Source organism: Cricetulus griseus, assembly GCF_003668045.3.
Source record: "Cricetulus griseus strain 17A/GY chromosome 1 unlocalized genomic scaffold, alternate assembly CriGri-PICRH-1.0 chr1_1, whole genome shotgun sequence".
NCBI classification, from domain to species: domain Eukaryota; kingdom Metazoa; phylum Chordata; class Mammalia; order Rodentia; family Cricetidae; genus Cricetulus; species Cricetulus griseus.
The window spans coordinates 125,329,318-125,348,484 of record NW_023276807.1 but is presented as its reverse complement, the minus strand read 5'-3'; the positions used below and the strand labels follow the sequence as shown (position 1 = coordinate 125,348,484).

At 35.9% G+C, this 19,167-nt stretch overlaps 1 pseudogene; it reads left to right on the top strand.

Moving 5' to 3' along the window:
* Positions 1 to 16,630: 16,630 nt before the first annotated feature.
* LOC100759103 lies at positions 16,631 to 18,797 on the top strand (annotated as a pseudogene).
* The last annotated feature ends 370 nt before the right edge of the window (positions 18,798 to 19,167 follow it).

Here is a 19,167-nt window from a genome sequence, read left to right as displayed (position 1 = left end):
GAACCAGTATTGCCACAAACTGATAAACTCAGAATTTTGTATTTTGTTTACTGAGAAAAAATGGTTTAAAATATTATTTAACATTTCTTGAAAGAGAGTTCTTTAATGCAATGTCTTTGCTGTGCAAATAAAAATGCATCACAATTCCATTAGGGCAAAAGATAAATTCTAAAGTTAAAACAAATCTAGGTAGTAAACAGTCTTCTTGGATTTGTTTTTCTTTATTTATGTTTTTGTTCTTGCACGTTGTCATTGCTCATATGCCTCTGAGCATGGTTAGAAATGATCAAAGCAATATTAACAATTGATCTTCCCCTTCTAATTCAGGATAAAAGCCAAACTAAATCAATAATTTTACCACTGTATAACACTTTGCTATCATTTACTTCAAGGGTAATTTATTGTGTACATTCAAAGGTGGCTGAGAATTTTATCCCCAAGAGTATCTTCAGTAGGCCCTCAGGCACTGTTGTGAAAATGTCATTTGACTCACTTCTTTTTATTTTGTTTGTCCTAGACATCTATGGTTTTTGATCTACTAACTATGATTAATTTCTACTCACTACACAGAAGGGGATGTAGTTCTAAGATGTTATTTGTATTCTCACAATACCTCATAAACTCAGTGTTTTGTATTTGGTTTACAGAAAACACAGCAGGAGAAAATCACTTTACAATCAGTCAGCAATTCCCAGGGGGTAGATTATTTCCTAGGTATGAATGTGTGGCTGTGTTAGAGAGGAGAATTCACTTGTTCATTTCACCATAGCTCACTAAATGACTAAGCAGTGTGGGCAGAATATGGAAGGAAGGTTCCATTAAGAAAGCCTCCTAGGGGATAGTGAAATAATCTTGTGGTTCAATGATGGGCACATCTGTGCCTATCTTTTAATTTTTTCTTGGCCATTAGACTAATAGTAATGGAACCTGGTTCATTGAAAAAATAAACTAATTTGCAAAATTGAAACAAATAATAAGAAAAAAGGTATTAATAAAATGACTCCAAATTATATTCTGCTATACTCACAGATCAGTGGCTTATTCCATTATCATCAGGGAGGCTTCTCTGGACTGCAGATGAGAACAGATGCAGAGATCCATAGCCAGACAATAATTGGAGTGAGAGTCTCCATCACATCCCTCTGTCAAATCTCAGGGAATCCAAGGATGAGGATGGGCATATTCTAAGAGCCACACTAGATGGAGGATCAAGTGTGTTGATCCTTCTGGATAAACTAAGTAAGGCACATTTGAGCTGACAGAGACTGAAGCATCAAGACCAGGGCCTACATGGGCCTGCACCTATTTTCTGCCTATATATTATATCTATTAGCTTAGTGTTTTTTGTTTTTGTTTTTGTTTTGTTCTGTTTTTTTAATGGGACTCCTTACTGTGAGAACAAGTGGGGCTCTTATTCTTGTGCCTGCTCTTAGAACTCTTTGCCTCTTGTTGGGTCACTATGTCCAACTTTAATATGACCAGTTTTGGCATCCCTTTATTTTATTTTGTCCTGTTTGGTTGTTATCTCTTAGAAGACATTTCTGAGAGACAGAGAGGGAGTGGATCTAAATGGGAGCAGAAATAGGAAGAACTGGGAGGAGTAGAAGGAGTACGGAAAACTATAATTATGGTATATGAGTTAATCACCCATTTTTTTCTAGACTGGGTTCCTCTGTATGGTGCCATTGGCTATTCTGGAACTCTCTTTGTAGACAACACTGGCTTCAAACTTAAAGAAATCCACCTGCCTTGCCTCCCAAGTGCTAGTATTAAAGGCATGAACTACCATGACCTAAATGAATACATTTCAATAAAAGGAAAAAGGAAACAAACAAACAAACCAAAAAGGAATTCTGAAATGTCTGAAGCACTAAGCCTAGAGGTGGAATTGTAAGTCTGCCTCAGAAACATCAATATTTTATTGTTGTAAGTATAGTTGTATGTTACAAGGCATTGTTAGCCATGAGTCATTCTAATTCTGCCTCTCATTAATTAGATGATATTAAACAAATCATAAAAACTTTCATGGATTCCAGGGTTTACTCTTGTATAGAATGTTGAAGACTCTTCCTGTCACTGTACATTTTAAACACTTTACACAATTACAGACCTTGTGCCTACAATAGCTTTTGGAAAAAACTAAGGTATCTCTGTGTTAAAATATGTGTATAATACACGTATTTGATTTCCTTTATCAAGAAATGTATGGGAAATTGAAGGTTTAAATAACTATATATGAATGAAGGACGAAAGAAATGAGTATAGAAGAAAAGAGGTGGGTTTTAGAATTACTCTAAACAAAACCAAGTCAGTTTGGTCACTTATAATTATTGAATGAGATTTTAAATATATCAACAATTGTAAACAAATACTATAAAAGTGAAATTTTCTTTTCTCCAAAAATTTTGTCCATATTGCAACAATGGCAAATCTCAAGTTCCTTTTGCCCTATACAACGAATAGTTACCTAGAAGTATTTTTAGTCAGCTGCAACTTTGTCATCTCAGGCATCTTGATTATATCTTCATCAAGTTTCATTAACGCAACAGTATTCCAGAAAAATTCATATGTAGGTCTATTATAAATACTACCTGTAACTTCCATAGATAGGGACTGCATCAAACTTCTAAATTATAAATGATCTTTCAGCATCTAGATTATTTCACAAATTTGATTCTTCTGACTTATTTATAAAAGCAAGAGTATGGCATAGATTTCTTCCCAATTGCTATATCTTGACTTCTTCATTCAGTCTACAAGTGAAAATATTCTGTGATACTCACTGAGATTAACAAGGTGTCTGGTGGGACCTTGACCTGAGGTAAAGGTTGTTGACGCCATAGTCAGATGTAAGTACATGCCTAGACTGTAAGAATTTCAAGTCAACCATTCTCATTGATATTAGTCAGATTGGTAAATGGAAAATAATTTGCATACAGTTACCACATTGGCTTTAATGAAGAAATCAAAGTCAATTTCAGGACCTATTAAAGTTAGATGTACAAAATATTCACATAGGTTTCATTCTGTTCAGTTCCAATAAGAGTATGAATCAGAAAATTCTAGCATGGCCAATTCTTCTGTGCTACTTCTTTTAAAGGTACAAATATATTCCAGAGAGATTGATTGTTCAGGAGATGTTTTCAGTGTAACATTATTTTCACATTTATGTATGGGCAATTTAATGCCAGAGAAACATGAAGTGAAGACATTATATTCTGTCCAGATGAATGAAGTCTTTTAAAACACAAACACCACATACATTCAGCATATTACTCAGTTCACACCTCTGTGATGATCCAGACACACTTACAAGTTGTTCTGTGATTTTTAGGTAGTCTGTTATCTACCACATCATCCTAAGTAATTTTTTTCAAATGAAATGTTATATACATTGTCACATTCATGTACTTTTAAAATAATTTAATGCATACATTTTGTTATTATTTGAAGGCTTTTGTGTAATGTATTAATATTGAAGCTTTTGAATATTGTATTACAGTGAGATTTCTTGGAGTCATTTCAGTAACTCAATTTTGGATTGAATAGTCATTTCTCAGAACCAAAATGTGGTATTATTACAGATCAGTTTTTACAGCGATAATCTATACATAGCATATCTAGGTATATGTAGCTCTGGACAGAAGCTGGGACAGAATAGTGCATAGATTCTCCTAAGCAGATACTGTGCAACACTGTATTTTTCCAGAGACAATCAGTGATTTGGGTGCCTCTGATGAAAACTGTTTGAAGCAGGTAAAGAAGTTAATTGTGCTTCTGAAAAAACAGGTAAAAGAGAAAATAAACCACGTGAGTTTACTTGCTGCCTTTCAATTTGAATTTGTTTTGATCCATAGACATGTCTTCACTCAATTTTATGCCACAGAAATTTCTATATAATAAACTTTTGATATTAGTTGGGTAAGTATATGAATATATAATATATATTACATCTATATTGGTATATATTGGTAAATATCTACAAAGGACAAAGAACAATTCCTCTCAAAATAGACTAGAGTCATAACAAATGTGATGGATGATGCTGACCCTTTTCAGACAAGAACTGATGTGAACCAATAATGCTCAAGACATATTTTATTCATTACATAGAGACAATGGCTATTTCCTATAGATGACAGTACAAAGTGTTGGCATATTTTATCTCACTAACAGAGCAAAAAGTTGATAGATTAACAAATTTTTCATCAGGTTATTTTAAATTGAAGAGACATATTTTGGGGTCATTTGTGCTTCATACTTACAAAATTTCAAAACCAGCATTAGAATCTAATCTGCAGCCGGGCGTTGGTGGCACATGCCTTTAATCCTAGCACTCAGGAGGCAGAGTCAGGTGGATCTCTGTGAGTTCAAGATCAGCCTGGTCTACAAGAGCTAGTTCCAGGACAGCCTCCAAAGCCACAGAGAAACCCTATCTGGAAAAAAAAAAGAATCTAATCTGCACTTGGGTTAACAAAATACATCTGTATTCATGTAAAGCATTATTTGTAATAGCCAGAACCTGGAAGTAACCTAGATGCCCCTCAGCTGAAGAATGGGGGGGGGATGGAATCTGGAAATTCTCAGGCAAATGGCTGGAACTAGAAGAAACCATTCTGAGCGAGGTAATCCAGTCACAAAAAGACAAACATGGTATGTACTCACTCATATGTAATTTAGACATAGAGTAAAGATTACTAGCCTACAATCCACACTACCAGAAGCTAGTAAACAAGGAGGACCCTAAGAGAGACGTAGATGGTCCCCTGGAGAAGGGGAAAGGGACAAGATCTCCTGAGCAAATTGGGAGCATGGGGGGAGGGGAGAGGGACCTAGGAGAATGAGAAAGGGAGAAGAAGAGGGGTGAGGAAGACAAGATGGGGCAGGGAGGTTCAGTTGGAATAACAGAAGAGAGAAAGACAAGAGATTATATAATAGAGGGAGACATTATAGGTTTAAAGAGAAATCAGGCACTAGGGAAATGTCTGGAGAGCTACAAGAATGACACCAATTAACAATGTAAGCAACAGAGGAGAGACTACTTTAAATGCCCTCCCTGATAATGAGATTGATGACTGTCCTATCCTTAAGCCTTCATCCAGCAGCTTGTGGAAGTAGAAGCAGACACCCACAGCTAAGCACTGAACTCAACTGGAATCCAGTTGCAGAGAAGGACGAAGGGGTACAGACCAGGCTGGTGAAACCCACAGAAACGGCTGACCTGAAAAAGGGGGTGCTCTTGGTCCCCAAACTGATCACTGGGAAATCAGCATGGAACTGATCCAGACCCCATAAATGTGGGTGTCAGTGAGGAAGCTTCAGAAATATATGGGGCCTCTTGTAATAGATCAGTACTTATCCCTAGCATAGGAATGGAGTTTGGGATCCCATTTCACATATTGGGATGCTCCCTCAGCTTAGACTAATGGGGGAGGACCTATGCCCTATCCCAAAGGATATGACAAACTCTGAAGACCACCTCCATGGAAGGCCTCACTCTCCTAGGGATCAGAAAGGGTATGGGATAAGTAGGGTGTTAATTGGGGGACAGGGGAGGAGGGGAGGGTGAGAGACCTGGGATTGACATAAAATAGTCTTCTTTATAATTAAAATAAAAATAAAAATTTAACTGAGAGAAAAACATATCTTTAAGTAAATGTGACTTCTCTTTTCAAGCCTTTAACTACAGAAAAAAAAAAAACCACATTAATTGCCTCGTTTAAGAATAATTAAACCTGAGTGAGAATAATAGGAAATTTAAAATATTTTATACTTAATCAATTGCATTGTTTGGAAGATATTTTATCTTTGATTAAGGGTCACTTCCTCAAAACTCTGTACTAATAACTATAGAGGATTTGTAATGCTCAAAATAAGGCTTACAGTGATATTCATTTCCAGATAAGGTAAAATCCAGTTAGATAGATTCTATACAATTAGAAAGCTTTGTGAGAATTTCCCTAGACATGTGCATGTACCCTAATTATTTCTGTTTAAAAAGATGGATCTGAGGCTCTGTAAAATACTAAATTGCCTATTGAACTATCAATAATGAATTTGAAGTAATCAGTATATTCATATAAAACTGAATGCAAATAATTTTAAAACATGTGATACATGGATTATTTATGTCAGTACTGAAAGAAATCCTTCAGTGAAGATGAGCTATTAAGATAGGAAGTTTTAACAGCTTTGAGCAATTTAGACCTCAGCTAAAATGTCATATAAAAGCTACAAATCACAGTGTATTTGTACATAAAATGAATAGAGAGAGATCTATTTTACCTGGTGGCTACCATATATATATATGTACATATATATACATATATATATATGTATATATATGTACATATATATATATGTATATATATCACAAAATATTACTTTTTCAATGTGCCTGATGCATATTTTTGGTTATAAAAAGTAATTTTAATGAGAGACTTATGAAAAAGCTGTTCAGGATTATTAAGAATTATTGAACTATCACTTACAAATATTAACAGAAGTGATTATTTTAACACCTTACCCAGATGAAAGACGGCAATACAGAATTATTTATGTATTTGCTATGAGATTTCTTTAATATTTTTCTTAAATATCTAATTGAGTCTCCTTTTTTAACCTTACTTTTTCTGGCAGTTATAGCTTTAAGTTGTATCACACACAAAGACATATACTTTAATATTGTATGTTGATTTATAGACTATCTTGAACTTTCAGAAAACATTTTAAGAGATGAAGCAATGCTACCTCTTATTAATGTAAAATATTAACAAGGAGGAACTTCCTTTGCTCTATTTCTACAATAGTAGTAAACAGTATTTAGACTTTTGTACTTCTTGTAATTTGAATATATCCAAAAACTCCCACCAAAGTTCTTCTTGCTCTTGACCTTATAGTTACCAGCAGAAGCAATTTCCCAGAAGATCAGTAGAGCTATCAAGTCTTCTGTAATGGAAGGAAGCACACATGGTTGATCAAGTTTGGTAATTGCCCAACTAAAAGTTCAAGTAATTAAATTCACTGGAGGAGTTGAAGAGTCATCATCATTTGGCATCACTTTTGTTTCTTCCTCTACCTATTGGTAATGTCTGAAACAAAATAGAACTGAATTCCAGTGGGAGTTATTTTACAGTGTCACCCAGGAAGTGTTTGAAAATCTTATGAGAAGGAGTGGCTCTTCTTTAAGACTTGATTGGTAGAGTTGATTATGGAGTATATGAGCATCAGATTATTTTCTTATGCAATAGATAATCCTAGCATGAATCACCTTTCATACAACAGTGATTGTTTAACCAATTTTAAAAGAATCAAATCTGAAAGAGTCTTTGAAATCATTAAATACTTTGAATGTCACTTTCTTTGAAAGGTATTTCCTCCTTGATAAATAAGATTAGAATAAGCAGGAAATATTTTTCCTTTTCTTTCTGGAAACACATGTTTGCTGTTAAGTGTCATTGAAAGTCACGAGTAGAACCCAGTTAAAAACATATTGTATATCTCTCCAAATATAAACACATTCTACATCCACCTTTTGCCATATTTGGATATAATGATAAAAATGATCATGTTAGTCTATACATTTAATTTTTTAGTCTGCATTTTCTACAATTAATTTTCTATTTTACTTTTATATGAAAATTTTACTTAAGAATATACAAATATGTTTGCACTATAACATAATTTAGAACATTCACAGAAATTATCAAGATAGTTAAGTTTAATTTTAAACCATCACTATTATTATTGTATATTCAGACAGTCATAAAATTAGTCTCTCGAACAATTCATGAGTATCATGAACCTTTTCTCACAAGTATGATGAAAATCTTGGGAAAGGAAGGATTTATTTTGAGTATGTTTTTGGTAAATGCATTATTATCACAGTAGGGAATGTTAAGGGATTACCATGAAATTCACTGGTCAGAGATGGTAGAAGCTTCCAAGTGACTTATTCAAATTTGGGTGGAGCAAGAAACAGAGAACTGAGACCAGAAAGGTAAATGGATATCATCTTCAAAGCCTGACTCTGTAACAATATTCTGCTATTTAGACTAGAAATACCAAGGTAGCACAACTTACCTAAGCATGTCACCAACTGGAGACCAAATATTAAAACACAGGACCCTATGAATGATATTTTACATACAAACCGTAACAAGGTGTTTCTGTAGAGGAAGTCTAGCTTAAGCTTTGAAATAAAATGAGATATAGAGAGGCAGATTTTCACAAGGATAACTTTAAATTTTAAAAATGCATCTCAAATTGATTAGATAATATATTTTGAGATTGCTAGTGTCTTTATGAAAGAAAATGTGCTGATATATTATTTTATCTTTGTAACCATTGGAATATAGATTATTCTATGTAATTCTATTCTCTTAAACCTATCCAGACTTTCTAAGAGACAAACTACATAATGGAGAAAAATAAGACACAATGGAACATAGAGAGAATCAAGGTAATAAAATATCCATTGGAACATATAAAAATGGCAACTGAAGTTGGATGAAAAAGGTGTAATCTTAAAGTACTTAATAATATATAAAGAGAAGGAAATGTAACAAAATAAGTCTACAAGACAATAATGAGACTGAAGTTGGAAAATTACAAATAAAACATAAACATTAAAATGGATATTAGGGTGTGATAATGATATAATTTATTTCTAAGCTAGAAAAGGTTAGAAAGTAAATGTTACTGACCATATTATATGGTAGATGTAAATTGATCTCGTTAGACACAAACTTGAATTAGTTTATCAACAAAAACATATAGTTAGGATGCAGTTGAAAGATGAAGACATGTTTTGAAATCATAAGAAAAGAAAATAGAGACTTCAAATGTTTTCAGAGGCAATAATTAACAACATCCTAAAGTAGATGATAGATAGTAAGCAAAAAATTCAACAGGTAAACTATATCCCCACAAAACTTTTGAAAAATTAGATTTCTAACAAATTATCCAAATAGCTATTCCCTCCATAATCTTGTAATAACTATCAGAGTGGTCACTTTGATGGTACTTTAGTGTTACTACCTGCTCAAACCAAAGAAACATCAATTCTCTTTCTCATTACATAAACCCAATAGAGTTGAAGTTTAAACTCTTTGGGCAGTGCAGGAGGTGTCTCAGAAGGTAGTTAGTAAAGTAAAACTACTTTGATGTATAGTCTGTGGAATTTCCATTGTACATATATTCTTTCATACAATGCAGCCTTCTTTCCCTCTATTCCTCCTGGTCCTCCTCTATATCCCATCTCCCTCAGATCCACTTCTCCCTATTTCTCTTCAGAGAAGAGCAGTGCTCCCAGGGATATCAACTTATACAGAATAACAAGATGCAATAAAATTAGGCAAACCCCTCAAATTAAGGTGGAACAGGCAACCTAGTAGGAGGAAAACAGTTACAAGAGCAGAAAAAGAGAGACACTCCCACTGATGGGGAATGAACTGTGTATGTTTATCATATTGATTGTTAAATAAAATACTGTTTGGCCAATGAGACAGCAAGTTAGACGGGACTAGGAGTCAAAGAGGATTCTGGGAAATGTAGTAGAGAAGTGGTGATCCAGGCAGGAAGTGACATAGCAAGGAGACTCATATTTAAAGAAGGAAAAACAGGAAGTGATTCTCTTTTCCCCTCTGCTCCTGCTCCAGAGGGACAATGTGATCCATCGGCAAGGAAGGACGGCAATAAGGCGTCAGATAAGATAAGTCTTATAAAATATATAGGTTTATGATAGTTAAGACTGAGCTAACAGATGAGAATCCTAGTCATTGGCCAAGCAGCATTGTACCTAATATAAGTTTCTGTGTATTCCTTTGGGCCCTAACTCAGGCGAGCAGCTGGTGTAAAGCTCACACGTGGCAGTGGGACTCAGGTGGCTTTTGGTGGAAATATTTATCATAACAGAATGGTGTCAGTGAGTGGGATGATTCCATGCCCCAAGGTTCCCAGAGAAAGAGGGAAACCTGCCACCACAGCCTGCCTTGTGGGGCCTCTGAGAGGCATTGGAGCAGCTTCCATATGCTCATGCCATCCCGGCGCTTCTGGAGTTTAGACTAGGCACTCCTAAGATGATAAAGACAGATCCAGATGAAGAAAAACCTCTAAAGGTTTACACTGTGTTTAAAAATATATGTAGGCTTGTGAGAGAAGGAAGCAGAGGCAGGAGGATTTCCACAGAGAAACCTTGGCTCAGGGAAAAAAGAAACAAAAGAAAATAAAAATAAAGTAATAAAAAAGTCACATAAAGATGGAAACTACACAGAGAATCTGGATACTATATGCCATATTGTTGTCTTTAAATTGTTTGATTGCCGAGAAAAGACTTACTGCTGCTAAAATACATTTGATTATAAATGCTGCTAAATTAATCCAACTTATACATTTTAAAAATGCTCTGACTTCAAAATTTAAGTCTAAGGACAGGCTACTTAGAAATAAAGGTTTTGCTTGTATTTCCATAGAAAATGAAAAGCTGTGGATTCCTTCCAGACTAATATGGTTTGATAAAGCAGAACCCCTGAAGCTGAGACGATACAGCCTTATAGACTACAAAAACAAGGACTTGGTCAGGTTTCTATGTTTTATCATGATCTCTATGGTATATGAACATCGTCCCCAATCAGCAGGAAGCAGTTTAGAAAGAACGACCCCCATATTCCCAAATATTGTTTACAAATGTTTGTTTTCATTTAAATGGGGTTAGTTATAAATGATAATGAGCATAGTCAATCTCTTTTTAAAGAAAGAAAAGGGGAACAGGATATAGGAATGAATACTTTGCATTGGTATATACTTTCATTTATGGATACAACTTTAAGATCAATTTTGTGATAGGTAAATGTCTCCTCTTGTTTAGGTATTGTGTTTATATAGATCTTTTACCTATAATAGTCAGAACTTATAATTAGGTTAGTTAGGTTTTCTAGATATAGAGAGATATATTTGAGATGAATAGGTATTCTTCAAACCTTTCAAAGACCTACAGAAATATGGCATTTAAATGGTTTAGGGTTTATCTTGGCAATGAGACACAACTGCTCCTGGCACACCAATTACATCAGAAAGGAGGATGAGCATCGAAGAAACTCATTATGGAGTTTGCTTTCAACATGGAAAGATTAGCCATTTGGGCAAGAAACTGCTCTTTCCTGGACTACTTGTTGCTGTATAAACTGGACATTCAGGACCCACAAAAAAGTGACTGCTGAACTTACAAAACAAGACAGTACTGAAGGGTTCCTACTAAAATGGAGAAGTGTGCCAGACACACTGTGGCCTATGGGCTGAAGATGGATGCCCCAATGTTACAGAGGAACTTTGGGTGATTGTCCAGGTATGGAGATGTCTCTGTCAATTCTAGAGTTTATATATTATCCTTCTGTGGTCTTTGATAGAGTTGAAGACAGATAGTTATGATTATAGTTTTCTTCAGTTATTATAAAAGATAAGTTATTCTTTTATTTAGACAGAAAAGAGGAGATGATGGGGAATGTACTGTGCATGTTTATTTTATTGATTGTTAAATAAAATACTGTTTGGCCAATGAGACAGCAAGTTAGATGGGACTAGGAGTCAAAGAGGATTCTGGGAAATGTAGTAGAGAAGTGGTGATCCAGGCAGGAAGGAGACTCATATTTAAAGAAGGAGAAACAGGAAGTGTCTCTCTTATCCCCTCCGCTCCTGCTTCAGAGGCACAATGTGATCCACTGGCAAGGAGGGACACCAATAAGACATCCGATAAGATAAGTTTTATAAAATATATGGATTTATGATAATTAAGACTGAGCTAAGGAATCCTAGTCATTGGCCAAGCAGCTTTGAACCTAATACAAGTTTCTGTGTATTCATTTGGGCCTAACTCATGTGGGTGGTTGGCATAAAGCACGCATGTGGCATTGTGGCTCGGTGGCTTTTGGTGGAAAGATTTATCGTAACACTCCCACTCCTAGTTTTACGAATACCACAAAAATAAAACAATGAAAACAACAGCTAAGCCCTCACAAGTCCTACCTAGTTGATTCTATCAGCCATGTTCTCATGTTGTCCTTGACTCCTCTCTTTCCTACCATCCTCCTCCCTGTGTTCAACAGGGTTCCCCAAGCTCCACCTATTGTTTGACTCTAGGTCTCTGCATCTGTTTCAATCAGCTGCCTGAGGAAGCCTCTTTGATAACAATTTGGTTAGGCACAAATCTATGAGTATAGCAGAAAATCATTAGGAATTATGCCATTGCCTTGGGTGCATCAGTTGTGCTTGGTTCTATGCTAGGTCTCTGTGCCACCCAGTTTTTGTTTCCTGGTTACCCAGGCAGTGTGGAGCATGAGTTTCTTCTCTTAGCATGAGCTTAAAGTTAGACCACTACCCCAGCATACCTTGTAGACAGGATTGATTTTGGTTTGAAAATTTTGTGGTTGGGTTGGTGTCCCAGTCCCACCACTGGTTACAGAAAATGACCAGTTCAGATTCATAACCTCTATTACTAGGAGTTCTTGCCAGGTTCACCCTCATGGGTTACAGGAAGTTTCTACTACAGGAAGTTTCACATTGCCCTCCCCTCAAATGTCTCCCAATTCCAGTCATCCTTCTATTCCTCTGGTCTTGCCCTCCCATACCTGTTTTCTCTTGTTTCCATCCCCACCTGGTCTGCAGTTCACCTGTATAATCTATTCAATTGCCACTACTTAGGGAGATCCATGCTGCCTACCCTTAGAGTTAGTCTCTGTAATTTTATGACTGTTAACTGGTCATACGAAAAGCAGACATAAAGAATTCACTAAATTTCAGATACAAACACAAGACAGAAGTTAATTGTTTGCCAAGTTAAAAACAATATGATGGAACAAACCAAAGAGCACAGAAGGTACTACTGTGCTCAAGGTCATGAGAATGACTGGTAAGTCACCTGAGCATGGAATCACCTTACCAATACAAATCACAGTTTATGATAACATCTCTGCTGGGATCCAATTTTCCATTTTCAAAAAGGCTTATTGTTAAATCAATAATGTTAACAATATCTAGAATGAAATTCCAAATGATCAAGCACAAAAGACACATTTCAAAATAGTGAAATTCTGATCTGTCCAATAGTTACATAAAGGATTGTAAAACAATATAGAATCAGCAAATGAAGAACATCAAAAAACTTTATTAGCTTAAAGAGAGCATATATAAAAAAATATCAGATGACATCCTAAGTCATGATGAGAAAGTTTCATATTTTTTCTTTGAAATTAAAGAGAATAGAATGATACCCTTTCTTCACTCATCACACAAACTGCTAACAATTGCCCCACTTACATGGAAGCACTTTGTTGTAAAAACAAAAACTTCAAATAAAAGATTATAAAAATCTATCTATTCACCATATCTGTAATAAATCTCAAGAGACGATTGCATTTTCCATTATACCACAGCAAATCACATAATAACTCTAAAATAGTATAAACTAAACCTTATGTGGATTCTACAGAAATATGGAGTATCTTGCAATGTCCAAGTCTTACTACAGCAAACTACAGAAAATATTCTTGGGGTGTGGTTTTTCAAGAGTTGCTACTAGGATTCAATACTCAAGGAGATGGCCAATATATATCACATTTGCAGTCCCAGTACTTGTATGTTAGAGGCAGGAGCATTGGGAACTTAAGGACATCCTTGGTTACATAGTGAGGATGAGGCCGGTCTTGTCTTTGCAAGACCCTATCCCTGCAAAAATCAAAACAAAACAGAATAAAAACAAACCAAAAAAAAAGAACCCAAACTTAAACCAGAAAAATTGAATCAGAGATATATCTTATAAACTATTATTAATAATAACCATTACTGAGAATGTCATTTTGCATGCAAGAAGCTTATTGAAATAAAGATGTGTAATGAAAAATATAAAATGTGACCACATGAGTAACCAAAGCATAAATTATATCAAGTGTGTGAAAACTAACAGCAGAATATTCCTTTTTTTATGAGACAGGGTTTCTCTGTGTAGCTTTGGAGACTTGCTCTGGAGACCAGGCTGGCCTTGAACTCACAGAGATCCGCCTGCCTCTGCCTCCCAAGTGCTGGGATTAAAGGCTTGCACCACCAGTGAACGGCAGAATATTACTTTTAATCTCAGTTGTATCAGTTATTATACTAAGTACCATCATTAAATAGCAAGGACCAGGTTAGTGGATTGTGAATAAACTCTAACATCTTCAGAAGAGAAACATTAAAGTTGCCCATGGAGGAGTAGAGGCAGAAAGATCTCTGTAATTTTGAAGCCAGCCTGGCCTACAAAGTGTTCCAGTTTATTGAAACCCCATTTCAAGGAAATAGAAAAGAGGGATAGAGAGGAGAATATATATATATATATATATATATATATATATATATATATATATATATATAGTGGGGAAAGTGTATGATGTACTAATGATCCTCAAGAGTTAATATAGACTCTTTAGGATACAAATAAGTAAAATTCATCTCCATAGTAGTTTATCCCTTTGTATATTAGGAAGAGATAACAATGAAATGGTAAGGATTTGTTGATAAAACTTAAAGTTTATAATGCAGACAAGGCTCTACAATGATAACTATGTAAAACCTAGGTCATTTTTGGAGACTTTCAAGTAATTAAGGAACAGAACAGGAAGACAGAAATTTTGAAACATACGAAAGTTTCCCCCCAAAAATCAGTCAACAAATCTGATTATCATATAAACAACATTGCACTGAATGAATGAAGAATAAAGATCTCTTTATAGTGCTCAAAGATAATTTACAGAAATTGAACATATGCTGAGGCATATAATAAGTATCAACAATTAAAATGAATGAAATTATAGAGTGTGTTCAGACACAGTGGAATGGGAAAGGAAACCTGGAACAAAGGAAACCTGGAAATTCCCCCAAATAATCTGAATTCATAAGACACATTTCTTGTGGTTTTAAACTTAACACAAGTGTCACTATAGTGATACAAAAATACAGCAAATCAAAATTTGTGGGGATGCAGCTTTCTTTCTCTATAAGGGTTTGCTGATCAGAAAATGCATCCTTTAACACAAAGTGATCCAAAGCTATAATAAATAAGCTTTAAAAAATCAACTAACACTGTAAGATTAACAGAAATCAGTATAAAATATGCAAACAAGAAGATACTGAATAACACAGGAGTTAGTTCTTTACAAAAACAACACTTAAAATATGTCTGAAACACTTGCTGCAATTATCACAAATGGGGACATGTTACAAAAGTATATCTAATTTTTGAGAAATTAGAAATATCATGTGGGTTATAATAAGAAGACCAGGTCAATACTCCAGAGAAACTTAAGTATTATGGTTTGTCTTTTATATTTTTATTAATGTATAATAATTATGCATTATGCTTATGGGTTTCATTATAATATTTTCATTGAAATATATAGTGTAATTTGATCATATCCACCTATCACCCAGTACCTTCTCATACACATTCCTATTCCTGCTGCTGCCCTGCCTCTTCCCAAATGAATCCCAATTGCCTTAATGCTAGAATATCCTTTTATTTGTTTAATAACCAGTGAATTATGTTAGGCATTAAGGTTATGTAAATTAGCATAGATAGCTAATAAGTTGCTATGCCACTGAAGAAAATGCTTCCTTTTCCCATAAAATGTAATAATCCTTAGGGACTAATGAGACTTCATGAATTTCTCTACCTTCCAGGACATTGTACTGATGGGCTCAATATTAAGCAGGTCTTGGACAGGTAATCATAGGTTTTGTGAGCTCAGCAGTGGAACTGCTACAATGTTACCAGAAATATGTGGTTCACACCATTGCCTTGCTTCTTACACATTTTCCCTCCTTTCCTCCCCTTCACCATCAACATTCTCTGTGTCTCAGGTGGAAGCATGATTGTTCAGATGCTCCACTTACACTGGTACATCACACCACATTTATTCTCACCATTTTAATAAGTATATTTCATAAAAGCAATGTACAAAACTCACATAAAAATGAAGCATTAGTATTTTGACATAGTAAATATTAGAGATTCTGTAATTTCAGATTCACATTGCAACACTGATGAATTTTCTGTCATATCCATGGACTCAATAACCTTTTAAAATATAAACTGTACCAGTAAATAAGAAAGAACATTTTTTAACACTTTATGAAATCAACATTACCTTTTTATAATGTTTATAATACAATGATAATGTAATGAAAGAAGATATTTCATTCATAATTTAAGAAAAAATATTAAATACACCCAATTAGAACCTATTAAATAAAGAGCATAGTATATCAAAAATTAAGCAGTCACTTGTTATTTGTCAGTATAGATCAGTATGTGAAGAGAGTCATAATAATGACATGGTATGATAATCTCAAAAACTAAGAAGAATAATATGGTATAATTTCACATCTAGACACAGAAACTATTTGAAAAGTATGAATAAACAGAACATTATTGTTTCATTATTAAACTGTATTTTATTATCATGAAGACAGGGACTTGAAACTTCAGAATACTTCAAACATATATGTTGTGTGAGGTAAAGCTCCTGAAAAAAACCAAAATCCTTTGATGTGGCGGCGGCGTCTGTGGCCGCGGCATCGTTGTCTCCGTGGCACGGACGGCACAATGGTTATGAACACTGCAGTTGATGACGATTTGGGATGGGAGCTCGGTGTCCCTGAGAAAATGGTAAAAAAGTAACACAAATTGGGTGGACATCACCCAGGACTTTGAAGATGCTTGTCAAGAACTGAAGTTGAGAGAACTGCTTCATGATAAGCTATTTGGTCCTTTTGAAGCCATGTCTGCTATTGAAATGATGGATCCCCAAATGGATGCTGGTATGATTGGAAACCAAGTGAATCGGAAAGTTCTCAATTTTGAGCAAGCTATCAAGGATGGAGCCATTAAAATTAAAGATCTCACCTTGCCTGAATTGATAGGAATAATGGATACCTGTTTTTGCTGTTTGATCACTTGGCTGGAAGGCCATTCCCTGGCACAGACAGTGTTTACCTGCCTTTACATTCATAACCCAGACTTCATAGAGGATCCTGCCATGAAAGCTTTTGCTCTGGGAATTTTGAAGATCTGTGATATCACGAGGGAAAAAGTAAACAAAGCTGCTGTTTTTGAAGAGGAAGATTTCCAGTCAATGACATACAGATTTAAAATGTCAAACAGTGTGACAGATCTTCGAGTTACAGGAATGCTAAAAGATGTGGAAGATGATATGCAAAGGAGAGTGAAGAGTACTCGAAGTTGACAAGGAGAAGAGAGAGATCCAGAAGTAGAACTAGAACACCAGCAATGCTTGGCGGCATTCAGCAGAGTGAAGTTCACCCGCGTACTGCTGACAGTGCTCAGAGCCTTTACTAAGAAGGAGACCAGTGCTGTGGCAGAGGCTCAGAAACTAATGGTCCAAGCAGCAGACCTCCTTTCTGCCATCCATACTTCATTGTATCATGGCAGCCAGGCTCAGAATGGCACTACCAAAGGAGACCATACAAGTATGATGGGTTTTGAGCCCCTTGTTAGCTAGAGGCTACTTCCACCCAACTTCTCTCGCTATGTAAAAATAATTAAAAAAGAAGAAATGGTCAACTATTTCTCAAGATTAATAGACAGAATAAAAAGAGTCTGTGAAGTCGTGAACTTACCAAACTTACATTGTATTCTGGACTTTTTCTGTGAATTTAGTGAACAGTCACCATGTGTTCTTTCAAGGTCTCTCTGTTGCAAACCACTTTCATCGTGGATAACAAAAAGGACTTTGGACCTCACGGATATGTTAAAAGAGGCACTTTGGTCCCTTGTTAGTCCTTCGGTGCTCTCCCCCAAGTGTTGCCTCTATAACAATCACCAGGCTAAGGACTGTATTGACTCCTTTGTTACTCACTGTGTTCGGCCATTTTGTAGTTTTGTTCAGATCCATGGCCATAACAGGGCCCGGCAGAGAGTCTAACTGGGCCACATTCTTGAGGAGTTTGCTACCTTACAAGATGAGGCAGAGAAGGCTGATGCTCTTCACACTATGTTGCTGAAGCAGGAGCCCCAGAGATAGCACCTGGCCTGCTTAGGAACCTGGGTCCTTTACCATAACCTTTGCATTATGATCCAGTATCTGCTCAGCGTCTTTGAGTTGGAGCTGCACAGCATGCACAAGTACTACTACATTTACTGGTACCTCTCTGAATTCCTGTATGCATGGCTGATGTCAATCCTGAGACACACTGATGGCTCTCAGATGGCGGAGGAGAGGATAATGGAGGAACAGCAGAAAGGCCATAGCAGCAAAAAGACAAAGAAGAGAAAGAAAGTTTGCCCATTGAGCCAAGAGATCACAATGAGCCAGACCTATCAGAACATGTGTGCTGGGATATTTAAAACGATGGTGGCATTTGACATGGATAGCAAGGTGCACAAGCACACATTTGAACTTAATAGTGAACAGGTTCAGTATGAGCACAGGTTTGCCCCATTCAACAGTGTGATGACACCACCACCTGTGCACTGCCTGCAGTTCAAGGAAATGTCTGACCTCAATAAATACATCCCTCCTCCTCACTCTCCTGAGCTGTATGTGGCAGCCAGCAAGCACTTCCAGCATGCTAAAATGATCCTCGAAAACGTCCCCAACCTAGACTGTGAGGTCAGTCGGATCCTCAATGTTGCCAAGCCCAACTTCGTGGTTATGAAGCTTTTAGCAGGAGGACACAAGAAAGAGTCAAAGGTTCCTCCCGAATTTGATTTCTCTGTTCACAAATACTTTCCTGTTGTGAAGCTGGTGTGAAAGAGACCGCAGAGATGGGCTGCTTCCGCTCTGGGGACATACAGTGACATAAAGTGGATTTCCTGAATGACAGCTTGTTATAAGGAAGATTTTCAGTTTAAACACCCTTACCTGGTGGCAATGAAAACTACTGTTTTAAAAATGGTTTATTATACTCCATGGGTGTAACTGGGCTGGAATGCATGAACTGGGTGAACATTACATGGTTTTATTACAAAAAAAATCCTATGTTAAGAAATGTGTTCTATAAATCACTTTCCACTTCTCTTTTGACTGTTTAGTGACTATAACCCATCACTCTCAACCTACCACAAGCCAATTAAAGTTCAGGGGTTCTATTTACAGATTTTCCCACTTGGATTCATTATTT